This window comes from Cetorhinus maximus, chromosome 12, assembly GCF_964194155.1.
Source record: "Cetorhinus maximus chromosome 12, sCetMax3.hap1.1, whole genome shotgun sequence".
Taxonomy (NCBI): domain Eukaryota; kingdom Metazoa; phylum Chordata; class Chondrichthyes; order Lamniformes; family Cetorhinidae; genus Cetorhinus; species Cetorhinus maximus.
The window spans coordinates 58193965-58213790 of NC_135890.1; the positions used below are offsets into that span (position 1 = coordinate 58193965).

The 19826-nt window shown below is 43.4% G+C and overlaps 1 protein-coding gene across 3 annotated transcripts in view; it reads right to left on the reverse strand.

Moving 5' to 3' along the window:
- Positions 1-19826, reverse strand: part of tmcc3 (transmembrane and coiled-coil domain family 3) — a 127187-nt gene that overhangs the window by 13069 nt on the left and 94292 nt on the right. The window contains exon 1 of one of the 3 annotated variants that reach the window (XM_078553692.1): positions 6731-6968. The exons of the other annotated variants lie outside the window; for them this stretch is intronic. The gene's annotated coding sequence lies outside the window, so the exon portion shown is untranslated. Of the gene's footprint in view, positions 1-6730; positions 6969-19826 lie in introns of those variants that run through there. 3 annotated transcript variants of the gene reach the window in all.

Genomic DNA, 19826 nt, shown 5'->3' on the forward strand with positions numbered 1-19826 from the left:
ACACAGCTCTGTTGTCCTCTGACGTCTTCAAATTTTCTACCTTTGTATAGCTGTTCTTATATGCCTAGTCTAAATAAATGAACCCACAACGTGTTTACCCAGTCCCTCCTGAGCAATTGGTGCCTGTAGCATTATAAAAACACTGCATCGGTTTCCACATTGTTTTGAAAATAGAAATAATTCTGAAGGAAACTGTTTGCACAATCAGCTTTATGTCTCTGACTGACTCCACTAATCGAAGATTTCATAGACACAAACAGGTCACATGGTGCTTACTGCTTAAAGCATTCCCATAAAAGGATAATAAATCTAAAACTGGTACCTGCCTTGCACCTTTTTCTGGCAGTTTATACTGACACAGAAAAGCAAATGGTGATTAAAATAACACAGGGTTTCAATTATGCAGAATGCGGTAATGGTATTCAGTTACAGCATTGACGTTAGCAGTTTGAACTGACCAGGCGTATGGTTTCTGAACCAGTTTCCTAGGTTTGGAGAGGAGCCATCATTATTTAATAGGTTCGGTGGTGCAGTGGTTATGTTACTGAGCGAGTAACTCAGAGGCCTGGACTAATAATCCAGAGAACGTCAATTTAAATCCTTCTACCTTAGTTTGAAAACTCAAATTTAATTTTCAAATATCTTGAAATAAAATGCTGGTTTCAGCAAAAAGAAACAATTAAGCTGCCGAGCTCCTGATTAAAAACCCAACTGATTCACTAATAATTGCAATTGGGATTTCAGGAGAAATGGTTTTGCTCGAAGGACTGGGGGAATGTGGAACCCCCCATCCTGCCACAAGAAGTGGTTGGGCTGAATACCGTAGATGGACCAAAGGGGAAATGAGATAAACACATAAGGGAGGCAGGTATGGTGGGATAAGTTGGATGGGGCTAGGTGAAGTAGGGTGGGAGGAAGTGTGTGTGGAGAGTAAACACTGGCATGGTTCTGCTGGGCTGAATACCTGCTTCTGCAGCGTAAATACTATGTAATGCCCTTTAGGAATGAAAACTTGCCATCCTTACTTGGTCTGGCCTGTATGTGATTCCAAACTCACACAAACATGTTTCATTCTGAACTCCTCTCTAAAGTGGCCTAGCTCAGTTGTTAAGAGTGTGCAATAAATACCATTGCTAGTGGCATTCACATTCCAAGAATGGATTAAACTCCCTACCATGTACATTTTTCCTGTTTCTCAGTGTTCCCTGTCTCTCTCCTGATGGGGAAATATTGTGTGGACTCTGGCTCCCCTCCAGTAACTCAGTCAAAGGGCCAGTCTTCATATGTGGGTCTGGAAAGTGAGTGCTCTCAGCAGCTATTCTCCCATGGGGGAAGGATCACAGTGGTTTTTCATTTCCTGACCTTCTCCTCCCCTGACATCCACCAACACTCACTTTCCAAATGGGACCAGAGGGTGACCTGGCAGATTCCTCTCTTCTTTCCGGCCCAGGGATGTGTGGGCAATCCATCTGGGATGGTCCCACTGCTGCTCAGAATGCAGCCCATCATCCTGGATTTCCAAACTGAGGCAGCAGAGGGAGTGTGTGTGCAGCATTTGCCATTCAGTGTAACAGGCCTCCTGTAACAGTGGACCATGGAGAGTAACTTAGAATCATAGAATGTTTACAGTACAGGAGGCCATTCAGCCCATTGTGCCTGCTGGCTCTCTGAAAGAACGATTCACCTAGTGCCACTCCCCCACCTTTTCCCCATAGCCTTACAAATGATTCTCTTTAGATAACATATACGAACACACAAACATACGAACTAGGAGCAGGAGTAGGCCACTCAGCCCCTCCATCCTGCTCCACCATTCAATAAGATCATGGCTGATCTGAATGTAACCTCAGCCCCACATTCCTGCCTACCCCCGATAACCTTCCACCCCCTTGTTAACCAAGAATCTATCTAGCTCTGCCTTAAAAATATTCAAAGACTCTGCTTCCACTGCCTTTTGAGGAAGAGAGTTCCAAAGGCTCACAACCCTCAAGAGAAAAAATTCTCCTCATCTCTGTCTTAAATGAAGGACTACTTATTTTTAAACAGTGAGCCCTAGTTCTAGATTCTCCCACAAGGGGAAATATCTACTCCACATCCACCCTGTCAAGACCCCTCAGGATCTTAAAGGTTTCAATTAAGTTGCCTCTTACTCTTCTAAATTCTAGTGGATACAAATGTAACCTGTCCAGCCTTTCATCATAAGATAACCCGCCCATTCCTACTATTAGTCTAGTAAACCTTCTCTGAACTGCTTCCAATGCATTTACATTTTTCTTTAAATAAGGAGACCAGTACTGCACATAGTACCCCAGATGTGGTCTCACCAATGCCCTGTACAACTGAAGCATAACCTCCCTACTTTTGTAATCAATTCCCTTCACAATAAACAAAAATATTCTATTAGCTTTCCTAATTACCTGCTGTACTTGCATACTAACCTTTTGTGAATCATGCACTAGGACACCCAGATCCCTCTGAATCTCAGAGCTCTGCAATCTCTCACCATTTAGATAATACGCTTCTTTTTTTACTCTGCTTGCCGAAATGAACGATTTCACATTTGTCCACATTATACTCCATTTTCCAGATCTTTGCCCACTCACTTAATCTATCTATGTCACCTTACGTCCTCTTCACAATTTACTTTCCTACCTATCTTTGTGTTGTCAGCAAATTTAGCAACCATTCCTTCAGTCCCTTCATCCAAGTCATTTATAGAAATTGTAAAAAGTTGAGGCCCCAGCACTGATCCCTGTGGCACACCACTCATCACATCCTGCCAACCAGAAAAAGACCCATTATGCCAACTTTCTGCTTCCTGTTAGCTAGCCAATCCTTTATCCATGCTAATATGTTACCCCCTACACCAGGAGCTTTTATTTTCTGCAATAACCTTTGATGTGGCACCTTATCAAATGCCTTCTGTGCATCCACTGGTTCCCCTCTATCCACAGCACATGTGACTCCTTCAAACAAGTCCAATAAATTGGTTAAACATGATTTCCCTTTCACAAAACCATGTTGACTCTGCCTGATTGCCTTGAATATTTCTAAGTGCCCTGTCATAACATGTTTAATAATAGCTTCTAACATTTTCCCTTTGACATACGTTAGACTAACTGGCCTGTGGTTTCCTGCTTTCTGTCTCCCTCTCTTTTTGAACAAAAGAGTTACAATTGCTATTTTCCAATCTAATGGAACATTCCCCAAATCTAGGGAATTTTGGAAAATTAAAACCAATGCATCAACTATCTCACAAGCCACTTCTTTCAAGACTTTAGGGCGAAGTCCATCCGAACCTGAGGATTTGTCAGCCCGCAGCCCAAACTACTTGCTTAATACCACATAATAATCCAATTCCCTTTTAAGCCATGATTGAACCTGCCTCTACCACACTCTCAGACACTGCATCCAGGTCCTAGCCACTCGCTGCATAAAGGAATATTTCACATTGCCATTGCTTCTTTTGCCAACTTTACGAAATTTAATAAGTCAGGAAGCTAAAAGACAGGAGGGGATTATTCTCAAAAAGAGTTTATTTGCAGACACACTGATTGCAAATCACCCTTTCAAATTTCAAATCAGTGCAAGCGTAAGCTCTAAAACAAAAACAGAATTACCTGGAAAAACTCAGCAGGTCTGGCAGCATCGGTGGAGAAGAAAAGAGTTGACGTTTCGAGTCCACATGACCCTTCAACAGAACTCTGTTGAAGGGTCATGTGGACTCGAAACATCAACTCTTTTCTTCTCCACCGATGCTGCCAGACCTGCTGAGTTTTTCCAGATAATTCTGTTTTTGTTTTGGATTTCCAGCATCCGCAGTAGTTTTTTGTTTTTAATTCAAGCGTAAGCTTTGCTGGGTCCTGTTGTTAATTTGCAATAAATTTCTTATACCTGGGGAGCAGGTAGCCCTACAAATGTTCTGCACTCCACTAGTTGACTGTGCCAGGTTCTGTTTTATATCAGTGACTAGGCCACTTTAGGGAACAGTAAGAGATAACCACTGATTGAAGTGCCTGAAGGACACTAATGACCAAATTGTTCTTACAACAAACAGGCAGCTCAGTGTACCAGATTTGCAAGTGGGACTTGGAGAATTTCAAGTAAGGGGAGGGATAAACTCAATGACTACGGGCCAGTCAGCCTAATGCCAGTGATGGGAAAACCTTTAGTGACAATGATCTGGGGAAAATTAATTTCTGCTTGGAAAAGTATGGGTTAATAAATGAAACCAAAACAGAAAATGCTGGAAAAACTCAGCAGGTGCTTCCGCAGTATTTTGCTTTCAGGTTAATGAAAGAGTTTTGATGAAGAGTCATACGGACTCGAAACATTAACTTTCTTTCTCTCCACAGATGCTGTCAGGCCTGCTGAGTCTTTCCAGCAGTTTTTGTTTTTATTAAAGTCAGAATGGTTTTATTAAAGGAAAAATATGTTTGACTAACTTGATTGCAGAAATGGATAGGGTTGAGGAGGGCAGTGTAGTTGAGGTTGTGTATGTTGACATTCAAAAGGCATTCAATAAAATACCACATAGTAGACTTTTCAGCAAAATTAAAGCCCAAAGGGTTAAAGGGGCAGTAACAGCATGAACACAAAATTGACCATGGGACAGGGACCAGAGAGTAGTGGTGAATGGTTGCTTTTCAGACTGGAGGTGGGTGTACAATGGAGTTTCCAAGGTGTTGATATTAAGATCTCTGCTCCTTTTGATGCATATTAATGATCTGAACTTGGGTGTACAGGGCATCATTTCATAGTTTGCAGCTGACACAGAACTCAGAAATGTAGCAACAATGTGAGGATAGTAAAAGACTTCAAGGGGACATAGATAAACAGGTGAAATGGGCAGATACATGGCACATGAAATTAATGCAGAGTTACACTTTGAGACAATATAAAATAAATGGTGCAGTTTTAAAAGGGGTGCAGGGAGAGAGAGATCTGAGGATGTATGTTCACTAATCACTGAAGGCAGCAGGAGATGTTGAGAAGGCTGTTAAAAACATATGCGGGATCTTTGGCTTTAATAATGGAGGCATAGAGTACAAAAGCAAGGAAGTTGTGCTAAACTGTTATAAACCGTTGGTTAAGCTCAGCTGGAGTATTGTGTTCAATTCTGGACATTTGGCTTCAGGAAGAATGTCAAGACATGGAGAAGATCCAGGGGAGATTTAATAGAATGGCACGAGCGATGAGGGACTCGAGTTATGTGGAAAGACTGGAGAAGGTGGGGTTGTTCTCTTTGCAGCAAGGAAGGTTAAGAGGTGTTCAAAATTAAAAATGGATTTGATAGAGTAAATAAGAATAACAGTTTTCAGTGACAGACCGGTCAGTGTAAACAGAGAACAGAAATTTAAGGTAATTGGCAACAGAACCAGAGGTGGTATGATGAAACAATTTTTTAATGCAGCGAGTTGTTGTGACCTGGAATGTACTGCCTAAAAGGGTGGTGGAAGAAGATTCAACAGTAACTTTTAAGAGAGAATTAAGTAAATATTTGAAGTGAAGAAAATTACTGGGATATGGGGACAGAGCAGGGAAGTTACCAAGGAGCCAATGGCCAATTGTCTGTGCTTTATCAATTTTTGATACTATGAAAAATGACAGAAAGATATACCATCACTCACTAATAAAGCTCATCAGAACACTTAACATGCGAATTAGGAGCAGGAGTAGGCCATTTGGCCCCACAGTGTGGATGGCAGGATCCCTGTCTCAATTTAAACTTTTTAAAAAAAATGTTATCTCTTATTTCTAAATATGCAGCTTAAGGAGGTATCAGTTGTGACCCAGTTGGTAGCACTTCCCGCTCTGAGTCAGGAGAATGGGGGTTCAAATTCCACTGCAGAAACAAGAGCACACAGTCCAGGTTGACACTCCAGTGCCATACTGAGGCGGTGCTGCACTGTCAGGTGGACATGAAAGGGCACTATTTCAAAGATGAGCAGGCGAGATCTCCCCAGTGCCCAGGTCTATATTCATCCCTCAACCAACACGACAAAAAAACAGATTATCTGGTCGTTATCACGTTGCTGTTTGCGGGATCTTACTGTGTGGAAATTGGCTTCCGTGTTTCCTGCGTTGCAACAGCGCTCACACTTCAAAAGGACTGCAAAGCGCTTTGGGGTGTTTGAGCTGGTGAGAGGAGCTCCATGAATCCAAGTTTTGTCTTTTTTTGAAAAAGGCAACGTGAGGGATCAGATTAGGGAATACCTCGGTCAGTCTGCGATCGACAGACACTCAGCTCCGATGTAAAAACCACACAAGCAAGTCGAGAAAGGATTTAGACGCACTCGGCACTCGATCACATTAACAGTCTCACACGCTCAGGTTTGTCCGGAGAGACCTTTTTTTTGCAAATTGCCAGAATAAATTTACAACACTTTGCTGACTGTTGCAGCACAGGCTTTGCTCCCACCTCTCAGTGCTAGAAAATAACGCCCCGATAGTAAATAGCACAATAAAACAAACATCATCACTCCAACCTAAACATGCAATCAAAAAGTAACATCTGTATCAAAAAGTCCTCTGTTTTTGATGTTCAGTGCCAGAACTCTGCTGAGGGCTGTCAATTCGGTCCATTTTTTTACATTCCTGTACACTGTGCAGTGCGAGGGATAATCGCTGTCAAGTTAACTATTCAGAGTAAACTAGATATTAGATTGTTTCAAAAAAAATCAATAGTTTCTAATCGCTAAGTACTCCTACCTTCGCCAAGTCTCCTTACCTTTCTTTTCAACAGATGGCCTGCACATTTCCATCCTCACTCTAAATGAACGTGCTCTCTGCTCCTGGCTCTGGTGTGTACAAGGGAACTTGTCGAACCTGTACCTGTTCCACAATAACATGCAGTACCTAGGCTGCCAGGTAGTTCGAAAGTAAAGTGGAGCGGGTTCCAGTGGCCCTGGATTCTGTTGAAAGAAAAACTCCACTGGATCCCGCTCCGCATATCCAGGTTTTCATGCTTCCCCCTCTCCAATTTAGTTTACACAACAGGATTACATGGGATATACCGCACAGAATTAGGCCATTCGGCCCAACTAATCCATGCTGGAGTTTATGTTCCACTCCAGCCTCCTCCCATCTCTTATAAGACCATAAGACCATAAGACATAGGAGCAGAAATTAGGCCATTCGGCCCATCGAGTCTGCTCCGCCATTCAATCATGGCTGATAAGCTTCTCAACCCCATTCTCCCGCCTTCTCCCCGTAACCTTTGATCCCCTTACCAATCAAGAACCTATCTATCTCGGTCTTAAATACACTCAATGACCTGGCCTCCACAGCCTTCTGTGGCAATGAATTCCATAGATTCACCACTCTCTGGCTAAAGAAGTTTCTCTTCATCTCTGTTCTAAAAGGTCTTCCCTTTACTCTGAGGCTGTGCCCTCGGGTCCTAGTCTCTCCTACTAATGGAAACATCTTCCCCACGTCCACTCTATCCAGGCCTTTCAGTATTCTGTAAGTTTCAATCAGATCCCCCCTCATCCTTCTAAACTCCATTGAGTATAGACCCAGAGTCCTCAAACGTTCCTCATATGTTAAGCCTTTCATTCCTGGGATCATTCTCGTGAACCTCCTCTGGACCCTCTCCAGGGCCAGCACATCCTTCCTGAGATACCGGGCCCAAAATTGCTCACAATATTCTAAATGTGGTCTGACCAGAGCCTTATAAAGCCTCAGCAGCACATCCCTGCTTTTATATTCTAGTCCTCTCGAAATAAATGCCAACATTGCATTTGCCTTCCTAACTACCGACTCAACCTGCAAGTTAACCTTAAGAGAATCCTGGACCAGGACTCCCAAGTCCCTTTGCACTCCAGACTTCTGAATTCTCTCCCCATTTAGAAAATAGTCTATGCCTCTATTCTTCCTACCATAGTGCATGACCTCACACTTCCCCACATTGTATTCCATCTGCCACTTCTTTGCCCATTCTCCTAACCTGTCCAAATCCTTCTGCAGCCTCCCCACCTCCTCAATATTACCTGTCCCTCCACCTATCTTTGTATCATCTGCAAACTTAGCCAGGATGCCCTCAGTTCCTTCATCTAGATCATTAATGTATAAAGTGAAAAGTTGTGGTCCCAACACTGACCCCTGCGGAACTCCACTAGTCACCGGCCGCCATCCTGAGAAGGACCCCCTTATCCCCACTCTCTGCCTCCTGCCAGACAGCCAATCTTCTATCCATGCTAGTACCTTGCATCTAACACCATGGGTTCTTATCTTACTGAGCAGCCTCCTGTGCGGCACCTTGTCAAAGGCCTTCTGGAAGTCCAAGTAGATAACATCCATTGGCTCTCCTTTGTCTAACCTACTCGTTACCTCCTCAAAGAATTCTAACAGATTTGTCAGGAATGACCTCCCCTTGATGAAACCATGCTGACTTTGCCCGATTTTACCATGAACTTCCAAGTATTCTGAAATCTCATCCTTAATAATGGACTCTAAAATCTTACCAACGACCGAGGTCAGGCTAATCGGCCTGTAATTTCCCGTCTTTTGCCAAACTCCCTTCTTAAAAAGGGGGGTTACATTAGTGATTTTCCAATCCTCTGGGACCCTTCCCTGACTCCAGTGATTCCTGAAAGATCACCACTAACGCCTCCACTATCTCTTCAGCTATCTCCTTCAGAACTCTGGGATATAATCCATCTGGTCCAGGTGATTTATCCACCTTCAGACCTTTCAGTTTTCCTAGCACCTTCTCCTTGGTAATGGCCACCATACTCACCTCTGCCCTCCGACTCTCTTGAACTTTGGGGATGTCACTCGTGTCTTCTACTAAATCTATCAGTGTAACCCCTCATTCCCTTCATATATTTAGCTTCCCTTTAAATACATCTATACTATTCACTTCAAACACTCCCTGTGGTAGTGAGTTCCACATTCTTAACTCTCTCTGGGTGAAGAAGTTTCTTCTGAATTCCCTATTGGATTTCTCGGTGACTATCTTATATCGATGGCCCCTAGTTATACTCTTCCCCACAAGAGGAACCACTCTCTGTATCCACTCTATCAAAACCTTTCAGAATTTTAAAGAACTCTATTCAGTCACCCCTCAGCCTTTTTGCAAGAGAAAAGAGACCCAGCCTGTCACTCCTTTGCTGATATGTATACCCACACAATTCTGGTATCATCCTTGTAAATCTTCTCTGCACCCTCTCCAGTGTCTCTATGTCCTTTTTATACTGTGGCGACTGGAACTGCACTTAACCTGTTTTAACCATTCACACTCCTTGGGTCTCGGAGCTGTCATTTATTTCCCTCATTTTTCTCATGATGCCTCCTTTTATCTTCCCAAAATGTCAGCTCTGTCTCAGTGGATAGCTCTCTCATCTCTCAATCTGAAGATTTTTGGGTTCAAGTCCCAGCCAGAGACTTGTATGCATAATCTAGGCAGACATTCCAATGCAGCACCTAGGGAGGTGCTGTCGTTTGGATAAGAAGTTAAACCAAGACCCCCCTCTGTCCTCTCAGATTAACATAAAAGATTCTTTGGAGCTATTTTGAAGAAGAGCAGAGTTTTTTCCACTATCCTGGTCAAAATTTCTCCCTCACCAACATTAATAAAACAGATAATCTGGTTATTTAATTACTGGGATCTTGCTGTGTGCAAATTGACTGACACATTTCCAACAGTGACTGCACTTCAAAAAGTACCTCATTGGATGTAAAGCGCTTTGGGATATCCCAAGATTATGAAAGGCGCAATATAAATGCAAGACTTTTTTTTTTACATAGGAATTGCTAATTGAGAAAAGACCAAAGACTGTGTGGTTCACTATCTGCAACCCTGCTAGCCACATGATAAAAAAATAATGGAGTATTTGCTAGATTATTGTTATTTCTATAGTTAACCATTTCCTGGTCCCTGACCACAATCACTTTACAACCCATTCTGTCTCTTTTCATGTGTAGGATGGGGTATTTTTTCCTCCCTCACTCCATTCCCTCTTATCAGTTCTGAAGCAGGACTATGCTTGCAACATGGCAGGTTTCCCTGTCTTTACAGCCACTTCCTGAACTGCAGAGGGTCTCTAGCCCCTTCTGGGGGGAGAAATTCATATGCAGAATGGCGCTACGCGGACAGATTCCGATTCCCAGGGTGGGGGAGGAAGAGTTCCTTCTCGCTCCCTACGTGGCCAGTGGCTCTTCCCTGTCCCAGGGAATTGTCTGCATCCTGGTGCAAGAAGAAGACTAATTTCTCGCCCTCTACCTTTGCTTCAGATTTCCCGCACCTGCAGCATTTCCAAACAAAAACAAAATACAGCTGGAAATTTAAAATAGCACCCAGCAGGTCAAGCAGCATTTACAGAGAGAAAATCAGAATTAACATTTAGAGTTGATGACCTTTAAAGTTAAAATTGGAGTTTGACTACATAGGAGTGAAATCAAGAAACATTTTCTCACACGAAGGGTTTTGGAAATCTCGAATCTTTTCCCACACAAGGCTATGGATGCTGGGTGACAATTGGAACTTCCTGGGAAGGATAGTTTTTTTTATGTAAGGGTATCAAAGGATATTCCAAAAGTGGGTAAATGGAGTTGAGATTCAGATCAGACATGATGTTGAATGATGGAACAGGCTCATGGGGCAGAATGGCCTCCTCCTGTTCCTATGTACCTGTGCAGCATCAAACACAGAGAAAAGCATCAGAGACAGAGACAAAAAGGAAAAGAAAGACTTGCATTTATATAGCACCTTTCACAACCACCAGGTGTCTCAAAGCGCTTCACAGCCAATGAAGTACTTTTTGAAATGCGGTCACTGTTGTAATGTAGGAAACACAGCAACCAATCTGCAGGAAACTCCCACAAAGAGCAATGTGATAATGACCAGATGATCTTGTGATGTTGATTGAGGCATAAATATTGGCCAGGACACCGGAGAGAACTCACCATCTGCTCTTTTTCAAGATAGTGCAATGGGACCTTTTATATCCAGTTCTGACAGTGCAGCAGTCCCTCAGTGCTATACTGGAGCATCAGCCTGAAGTGGAACTTGAACTTCAGAGGTGAGGGTGGTATCCACTATGTCACAGATGACACCCAGAGATATGTGCAGGAGACAGAGAGGTGATGGTAACAGATCAGGGGAGAGACAAACAGAGCAGATTGCAGTAAATAATCGGAGAGGAACAGGATCTTCATAAAAACAGAACAACATAAAAAAACCATGAGGAGACAGACAGTGTGAAAGCTCAGATATGGGGGTGACAGACAGAGGAGTGAAGCTAATGGTCACAAGAGATTGCAGAGAAACAGAGGGAAAAGAGAGACAAGGAGAGAAATTTAACAAAATACAGAGATGGGGCAAAGATTTGCTGGGAATCACACAACTAGATCAAAGGAAAGGAAACAGATCAATGATAAAGAGAGGTAGTGACACAAGAGAGAAATTTCAAACACAAAGAAACAGACGAGATTAAATAGCAATTACATATTGACCAGTTAATACACAGGAGGTCACAGTGTGCATCCCTTACACCCCCATACAGATAGATTGTCTCTTCCATCATCCAAATATTCATTGAATACTCACTGACCTTTCACCTCCTCCATTACCTAAATATTCATTGTCTCTTCTGTTCCTCCCAACTATCACCTAAAATCTTGCAAACCAAGTGGCTCATGCCCATCAATCACATTACCTCACCCATCATAATTATGGCCACAATAAATCCCCCCTTCCCAAGAAAACAAACTCTCCTTTCTCCCAGAAGCAACTCCAAGTCTACAATGTATAGATTTTTGCTGCAGGTGGAGTGAGCCGTTAGCTTAGTGGTAACATCGCTGTCTCTGAGTCAGAAGTGAAGGGTTCGAGACCCGCTCTAGACTGCCCCAGTGAGTGGAGGCTACTACAGTCACTAAATCCAGCATGTGCTCACCTCTGAACTGAGTGACCAGCAGCTTAGGGGCAGTGCTTCTGATTTAGGGTTCCCACTTCAAACAGCCCAGGTGAATAGAGACCAGAGCACAGCTCCAAACAATGGGGTGATGTCCAGTGGTGGTACTTGCATCTGATGGGTGTGGGTAGCTCCCAATTGTCAAGGGTAGGTGTGTCTCTTTAGCCTTGGTTATAGTTCACCTAAGAGATAAAATCCAGGAGGAAGGCAGCAGGAAACCACCTCAGACACTCTTCCCTATTAAGTGCCTCAAGAATCTGATACATGTGACTGGAGTTAGGACCTGTACTGGTGCAGAACACAACTGACAGACATGGGGAATATACTGCTCTCAGTGATTTGGAGACAAATGGAAGTTCTGGAGGCAGCGTGATGATAAATAGTGATATAGAAATGGTTATACAGAGACATCGTGGATCATGGATGTCTTTCCAAATTAACCTAAATCATGAGAAAATAGAGAGACTGATTGAAGTGTATCTGTGTAACAGGCTCTCATTATCTGTACTCACTATGTAACAGGCTCTCATTGTCTGTACTCAATGTGTAACAGGCTCTCATTGTCTGTACTCACTGTGTAACAGGCTCTCATTGTCTGTACTCACTGTGTAACAGGCTCTCATTGTATGTACTCACTGTGTAACAGGCTCTCATTGTCTGTACTCACTGTGTAACAGGCTCTCATTGTCTGTACTCACTGTGTAACAGGCTCTCATTGTCTGTACTCACTGTGTAACAGGCTCTCATTGTCTGTACTCACTGTGTAACAGGCTCTCATTGTATGTACTCACTGTGTAACAGGCTCTCATTGTCTGTACTCACTGTGTAACAAACTCTCATTGTCTGTACTCAATGTGTAACAGGCTCTCATTGTCTGTACTCACTGTGTAACAGGCTCTCATTGTCTGTACTCATTGTGTAACAGGCTCTCATTGTCTGTACTCACTGTGTAACAGGCTCTCATTGTCTGTACTCACTGTGTAACAGGCTCTCATTGTCTGTACTCACTGTGTAACAGGCTCTCATTGTCTGTACTCACTGTGTAACAGGCTCTCATTGTCTGTACTCACTGTGTAACAGGCTCTCATTGTCTGTACTCACTGTGTAACAGACTTTCATTGTACTCATTGTGTAACAGACTTTCATTGTCTGTACTCACTGTGTAACAGACTTTCATTGTCTGTACTCACTGTGTAACAGGCTCTCATTGTCTGTACTCACTGTGTAACAAACTCTCATTGTCTGTACTCACTGTGTAACAGGCTCTCATTGTCTGTACTCACTGTGTAACAGGCTCTCATTGTCTGTACTCACTGTGTAACAAACTATCATTGTCTGTACTCAATGTGTAACAGGCTCTCATTGTCTGTACTCACTGTGTAACAGGCTCTCATTGTCTGTACTCACTGTGTAACAGGCTCTCATTGTCTGTACTCACTGTGTAACAGGCTCTCATTGTATGTACTCACTGTGTAACAGGCTCTCATTGTCTGTACTCACTGTGTAACAGGCTCTCATTGTCTGTACTCACTGTGTAACAGGCTCTCATTGTCTGTACTCACTGTGTAACAGGCTCTCATTGTACTCACTGTGTAACAGACTTTTATTGTCTGTACTCACTGTGTAACAGACTTTCATTGTCTGTACTCACTGTGTAACAGACTTTCATTGTCTGTACTCACTGTGTAACAGGCTCTCACTATCTGGACTCACTGCGTAAGAAGTTCTCACTGTTTGCCCTCACCATGTGTATTTGTCACAGACTCTTATTATACTGCATAGTGACATCTTTCTTTTGCCCTCTACCAAGCTGAAAGTCAATTGTGGAGGTAAGCAGGACTTTATGACCTGTTTGAAGATCTGTGGATACCATGGAACTTTCACCTGTAGTGCATTTCAGCCAAGGGGCTCTTACTGATGTACAAAGGCCAACTTCAGCAAGCAGACCTAATAACTTTCTAAATGATATGGCCACCATTCACTGCTCTCTCCTCTGCTGTGCATTTTAAGCCCTTATGAGTAACCAAACAATAGCATGAATATCTTTCCCTACAATATTGAAAGATCTGATTTGTTACTCAATGTAAATAAACACTTTATAGACATCAATATAGCCTGTGCTTGAAAATAAAATTAAAGAACTTGCATTTATGTGGCACCTTTCAAAACCTGAGAGCATCCAAAGTGCATTCAGCTAATGAATCACTTTTGAAATGTAGGGCGGGATTTTCCAGCCCCGCCCACCGTTGGGATGTTCCGGTCCCGCCACAAGTCAATGGACTATTGGCTGGGCCGCTGCGTCGCCCGCGGCGGGACCCACCCACAGAGGGGCCGGAAAATCCCGGCCATAGTCACTGTCATAATGTAGAAGACACAGCAGCCAATTTGTGGTCAAGATCCCACAAACAGAGATGGGATAATGACCAGATAATCTGACCAGATAAAAGCAGGGAGAATTAATCCCCTGCCCTTCTTAGAATAGTGTCATGGGATCTTTTACGTCCACTTTAGGGAACAGGCGGGGACTCTAGTTTATTGTCCCATCTGGCAAACCTCACTCACCTCTGACAGTGCAGCATTCCTTCCATACGGCATTCTAAGAGGTGAGTGTGCTACTGCTCAGCCACACCTAACACTTTAGTTTAATTTGTGTCACTAAGAAGTGTTGGCGGAGAACAAGTATTTAAAAACTGTGCACAAAACGTGTTGGGTTTCTACGTAATGTAATTAATCCCACTTTTAGAAAAAAGTTTCTTGTGTTATTTTCGTGCAAAATGACTCTGCTGGACACGGGTCATCATAACCGTGCTTACTGCCACCATTGGAGAAATAAAGGGATCTTTATTCACTGTAACACAGTATTAACAGGACTAGCTATCTGAACAGTAACTTAATTCCATTAGTCTGGTTTACGTGTGGCTCACATGCCCCAGGCTACTGGCGTTTTAATTAGAAGGGAAGTTGTGCCAGTTAAGTCACTGTTACCTGTAAGCGGCCCCCGAAGGAGAATTATCAGTAAATATGTTTTGTGTTTGAAGTTGGGTAGGGCTCTCGAAAAGCAAGCTACTGCCTGCCCTTCTTTCGTTTGACTCATTGCTGAATCACTCCTCAAATGCTGCAACTCCTCCACCAGGCCCCAGGCAAATGTCGTCTCAGCTATACCGACCGGTGTGAAATGTTGTGGAGCCAGTAGGTTGAAGCTATACAGAAGGCTGCGCATTGCACTCCTGCCGAGCATGTGGAGCTCTGCAATTGCGAGCAGTTGTATTTGACAACCCTCCAGGATTGTCCTGGAGTCCAAGAATTAAAGGTCAATCTCCAGGACACTTTTACTTTCATTTTCCTTGAACCGTTTTGTTTATTAATTATTAAAATATTGGAGAGAGGATAAAAGAATGTTACAGTCAAGAATCATCCAACTGGAAAATTAAGAGTCGATTCACTTTCTGATTAGTGTGGGAAAAGTCAGCTGACCAATGCTGGGAGTGTGTGGCCAGGTCAATTGAAGGTGAGAGGGCACTTGATGAAACCTCCAGGAATCTGTCCAACCAGATTTGGCAACACGAGGTGTCAGGCAAATTATTAAAAGTTTAGGACGCTCAGCTAATGTCAGACGGGTAGCCAAGCAGGTTAAACTGGAGTGGTGTAAAGTCAAAGGGCTAAAAATTGATCCTGGGTGACAGGAAATTGGAGCCCGTGTTACACACCCCATCGAAGCCAATGGACAAAAAATTGACAGGTTGTAAGTTGGGCGGATGTAAAGCAGGCGGGTCTAAATAGGGCGGGCATAAATCAAACGGGTGTAAATCAGTCAGGTTCAAGTAGGGCAGGCGTAAATCAAACGGGTGTAAATCGGGCGAGTGTAAATCAAATGGGTGTAAATCAAACGGGTGTAAAGCAGGCGGGTCTAAATCAAACAGGTGTAAATCAGTCAGGTCTAAATAGGGCGGGCGTAAAACAAACGTGTGTAAATCGGGCGGGTGTAAATCGGACGGGTGTAAATCAAGCAGGTGTAAATCGTGCGGGTGTAAATTGAGCAGGCACAAATCAGGCATGTATAAATCAGGCGGGTGTAAATCGGGCAGGTATAAATCACGCGAGGTGTAAATCGGGTGGGTGTAAATCGGACGGGTGTAAATCAGGCTGGTGTAAATCGGGTGGGTGTAAATTGGGTGGGTGTAAATCGCACGGGTGTAAATCAGGCAGGTGTAAATCAGATGGGTGTAAATCAGTCGGGGTGTAAATCAGTCGGGGTGTAAGCCAGTCGGGGTGTAAGTCAGGCAGGTGTAAATCAGTTGGGGTGTAAATCAGTCAGGGTGTAAGTCAGGCAGGTGTAAATCAGTCGGCGTGTAAATCAGTCGGTTTGTAAGTCAGGCAGGTGTAAATCAGTTGGGGTGTAAATCAGTCGGGGTGTAAGTCAGGCAGGTGTAAATCAGTCGGGGTGTAAATCAGTTGGGGTGTAAAGCATTCGGGGTGTAAATCAGTCGGGTGTAAATTGGGCGGGTGTAAATCAGACAGGTGTAAATCAATCGGGGTGTAAATCAGTCAGGGTGTAAGTCAGGCAGGTGTAAATCAGTCGGGGTGTAAGTCAGGCAGGTGTAAATCAGTCGGCGTGTAAATCAGTCGGTGTGTAAATCGGGCGGGTGTAAATTGGGCGGGTGTAAATCAGATGGGTGTAAATCAGTCAGTGTGTAAATCAGTCGGGGTGTAAATCGGGCGGGTGTAAATCGGGCGGGTGTAAATCGGGCGGGTGTAAATTGGGCGGGTGTAAATCAGATGGGTGTAAATCAGTCGGTGTGTAAATCAGTCGGGGTGTAAATCGGGCGGGTGTAAATCGGGCGGGTGTAAATCAGATGGGTGTAAATCAGTCGGTGTGTAAATCAGTCGGGGTGTAAATCGGGCGGGTGTAAATTGGGTGGGTGTAAATCAGTCGGGGTGTAAATCAGTCGGGGTGTAAATCAGTCGGGGTGTAAATCGGGCAGGTGTAAATCGGGCGGGTGTAAATTGGGTGGGTGTAAATCAGATGGGTGTAAATCAGTCGGGGTGTAAATCAGTCGGGGTGTAAATTGGGTGGGTGTAAATCAGATGGGTGTAAATCAGTCGGGGTGTAAATCAGTTGGTGTGTAAGTCAGGCAGGTGTAAATCAGATGGGTGTAAATCAGTCGGTGTGTAAATCAGTCGGGGTGTAAATCGGGCGGGTGTAAATTGGGTGGGTGTAAATCAGATGGGTGTAAATCAGTCGGGGTGTAAATCGGGCGGGTGTAAATTGGGTGGGTGTAAATCAGATGGGTGTAAATCAGTCGGGGTGTAAATCAGTCGGGGTGTAAATCAGTCGGGGTGTAATCAGCCTGTCAATTTGCTATTGCCTGTTTTGTGCTACTACCAAGATTAATTCCGCTTGAAGCTTTGTATCTCCTCCTCAAGGGGATTTCATATACTATCGGCAAAATAAAATGAGAAGCTGAGTCAATTCATTGTTTTAGCACCCAGTTTATAACATCCAGTTTAGTCAAATCTGAAGCCACCTTTGGTTGTTTCAAATGGCGTCGTATAACAACCCTTTTTAAAATTTCTTTCATGGAATGCGGGTGTCACTGGCTAGGCCAGCATTTGTTGCCCATCCCTAATTGCCCTTCAGAAGCTGGTAGTGAGCTGCCTTCTAGAACCGCTGCAGTCCTTTTGTCTTTTCTGTAGTAGTTTGGCCCAGGAAGAAGAGTTGGAAAGAAGCACATGTACTGAACAGGTCACAGTGTAGTCAGGATCTATAGATAGCATTGTATCACAGCCAAACACACATACTGAAACAGCCCTTATCAAAGCCACAAATGATGGTCTTTGTGACTGTGACCATGGTAACCTATCCCTCCTCAGCCTTCTTGACCTGTCTACAGCTTCAACACTTTTGACAACTTGATCCTCTTCCAACGCCTCTCGACTGGGTGGAACTGGCCTTGCTTAGTTCAATTCTTCTTTGTTGAATCGTATCCAAAAATAAAACCTATAATGGCTTCTCTTCCCATTCCTGCACCATTCCGTAAGGATCTATCCTGACACCCCTTATTGTTCAATGCATGCTACCCCTCAGCAATATCCACTGAAAGCACCTCAGGTTCTACATGACGATTCTCAGTTCCATCTTACCACCAGCTCCCTGGACCCCTCTCTGATTTGTCAAACTGCTTGTCCAACATCCAGTATTGGATGAGCAGAAATTTCCTCTAACTAAATATTGCAAAGACCGAAGCTCCATTTCGCATACATTGTTTCCATCCCTGACAATCTTTTGAAGTGGAGCAAGACCATTTGCAACCTTGGTGTTGTGTTTGACCCTGAGGATGAGCTTTTGTCCACAGTTCTGCTCCATCACCAAGACTGCTACTCCCACCTCCTTAACATTGCTTGACTCCCACCCCCTCCAGCCCATTCCACCCCACCCCACCCCTGCTCATCTGCTGTTGAAAGTCTCACATGTCTTTTTTTTAACCTCTAGACTGAAGTATTCCAGCACGTTCATGGGCAGCTTCCTATCTTCCACCCTACATAAACTAGTGCTCATTCAAAACTCTGCTGCCCACGACTTAGCTCATTCTAAGTTTTGTTCCTCATCACCTCTGTGCTTGCTGACCTACATGGCTCCCTTCATGGCCTGTCCCCTCCCTATCTCTGAGACCTCCTCTAGCCCTACAAGCCTTTGCAATCTCTGTACTCCTTTAATTCTGGCTTCCTGTACAATCCCAATTTTAATCGCTCGACTATGCTTTCCACTACTTGGGCCCCTCTCTCCTCCTTTAAGGTGCTCCTTCAAACCTACCTCTTTGACCAAGCTTTTGGTCACCTAGCCTGATAACTCCTTCTGTGGCTGCATGTGAAACATGTTTTTACCAATATTGTTCTTTTTAAGCACCTTGGAATACTTTACTACACTAAAGCTGCTATACTAAAGCTGCAAGTTGTTTTTGTTACACTGAAGCACTGAAGTTGAAGTACAATTGCATAATAACGCTCTGTTAAACCTGCAACGAGATAAAGCACAAGACTGAAGTGATACAGAGCTTCTCTGGACTGGTTCTGAAGTATTTCAGTCTTTCAGTCAATGACAGGGACTGGAACAGGATGTGCTTTTAGTTTCAGTGCAAACTCTGCTCCAACAGTGAAAATAAATCACCTGTTGGTTATTAACAACATGAGTAAAACTATTCTCACAGCCCAGGTAAAGACAACAGGCCCTTATTTGATGGTACCATCAAATGATAAATTTACTATTTTCTTTGCCACTGTCACACATAGAATGTTACAGCATAGTGGGAGGCCATTTGGCCCATTGTGTGTGTGTATTGGCTATTTGAATCAGCTTTCCAATTAATTCCACACTCTCACTGTTTCCACATAATCCTGTAAAACTCTCCTTTTCAAGTTTATGTCCAATTTCCTTTTGAAAGTTACTATTTGAATTTGCTCCCACTGCCCTTTCAGACAGCACATTCTACTAGTCCATCAGAGGAACAAAAGTTTCTCTTGGTAGGTCATTTAAAGGTCTTTTCACCAAAGACACTGTGGTACTGCCACTTCAATGTTGCCTGCAATGAAATTCCATGATTCTGATTCTTATTTACAGTGAAGGCAGCGGTATAAAGCTGTGTAAAAATATCCTCAATTCCCCTCTGGCTCTTTTGCCAATTATTATAAATCTGTCTCCTCTGGTTACCAACCCTCCCACCAGTGGAAACAGTTTTGTATTATTTACTCTATCAAATCCCCTCATGATTTTGAATACCTCAATTAAATTCCCCCTTAACCTTTTCAGCTCTGAGAACAATTTCAATCTCTCTAATCTTTGCACATAACTGAAGTTCCTCATCACGTCAGAGCTTCAGTTGCAAGAGTAGATTAAAGTCAAAAAAATAAAAACAA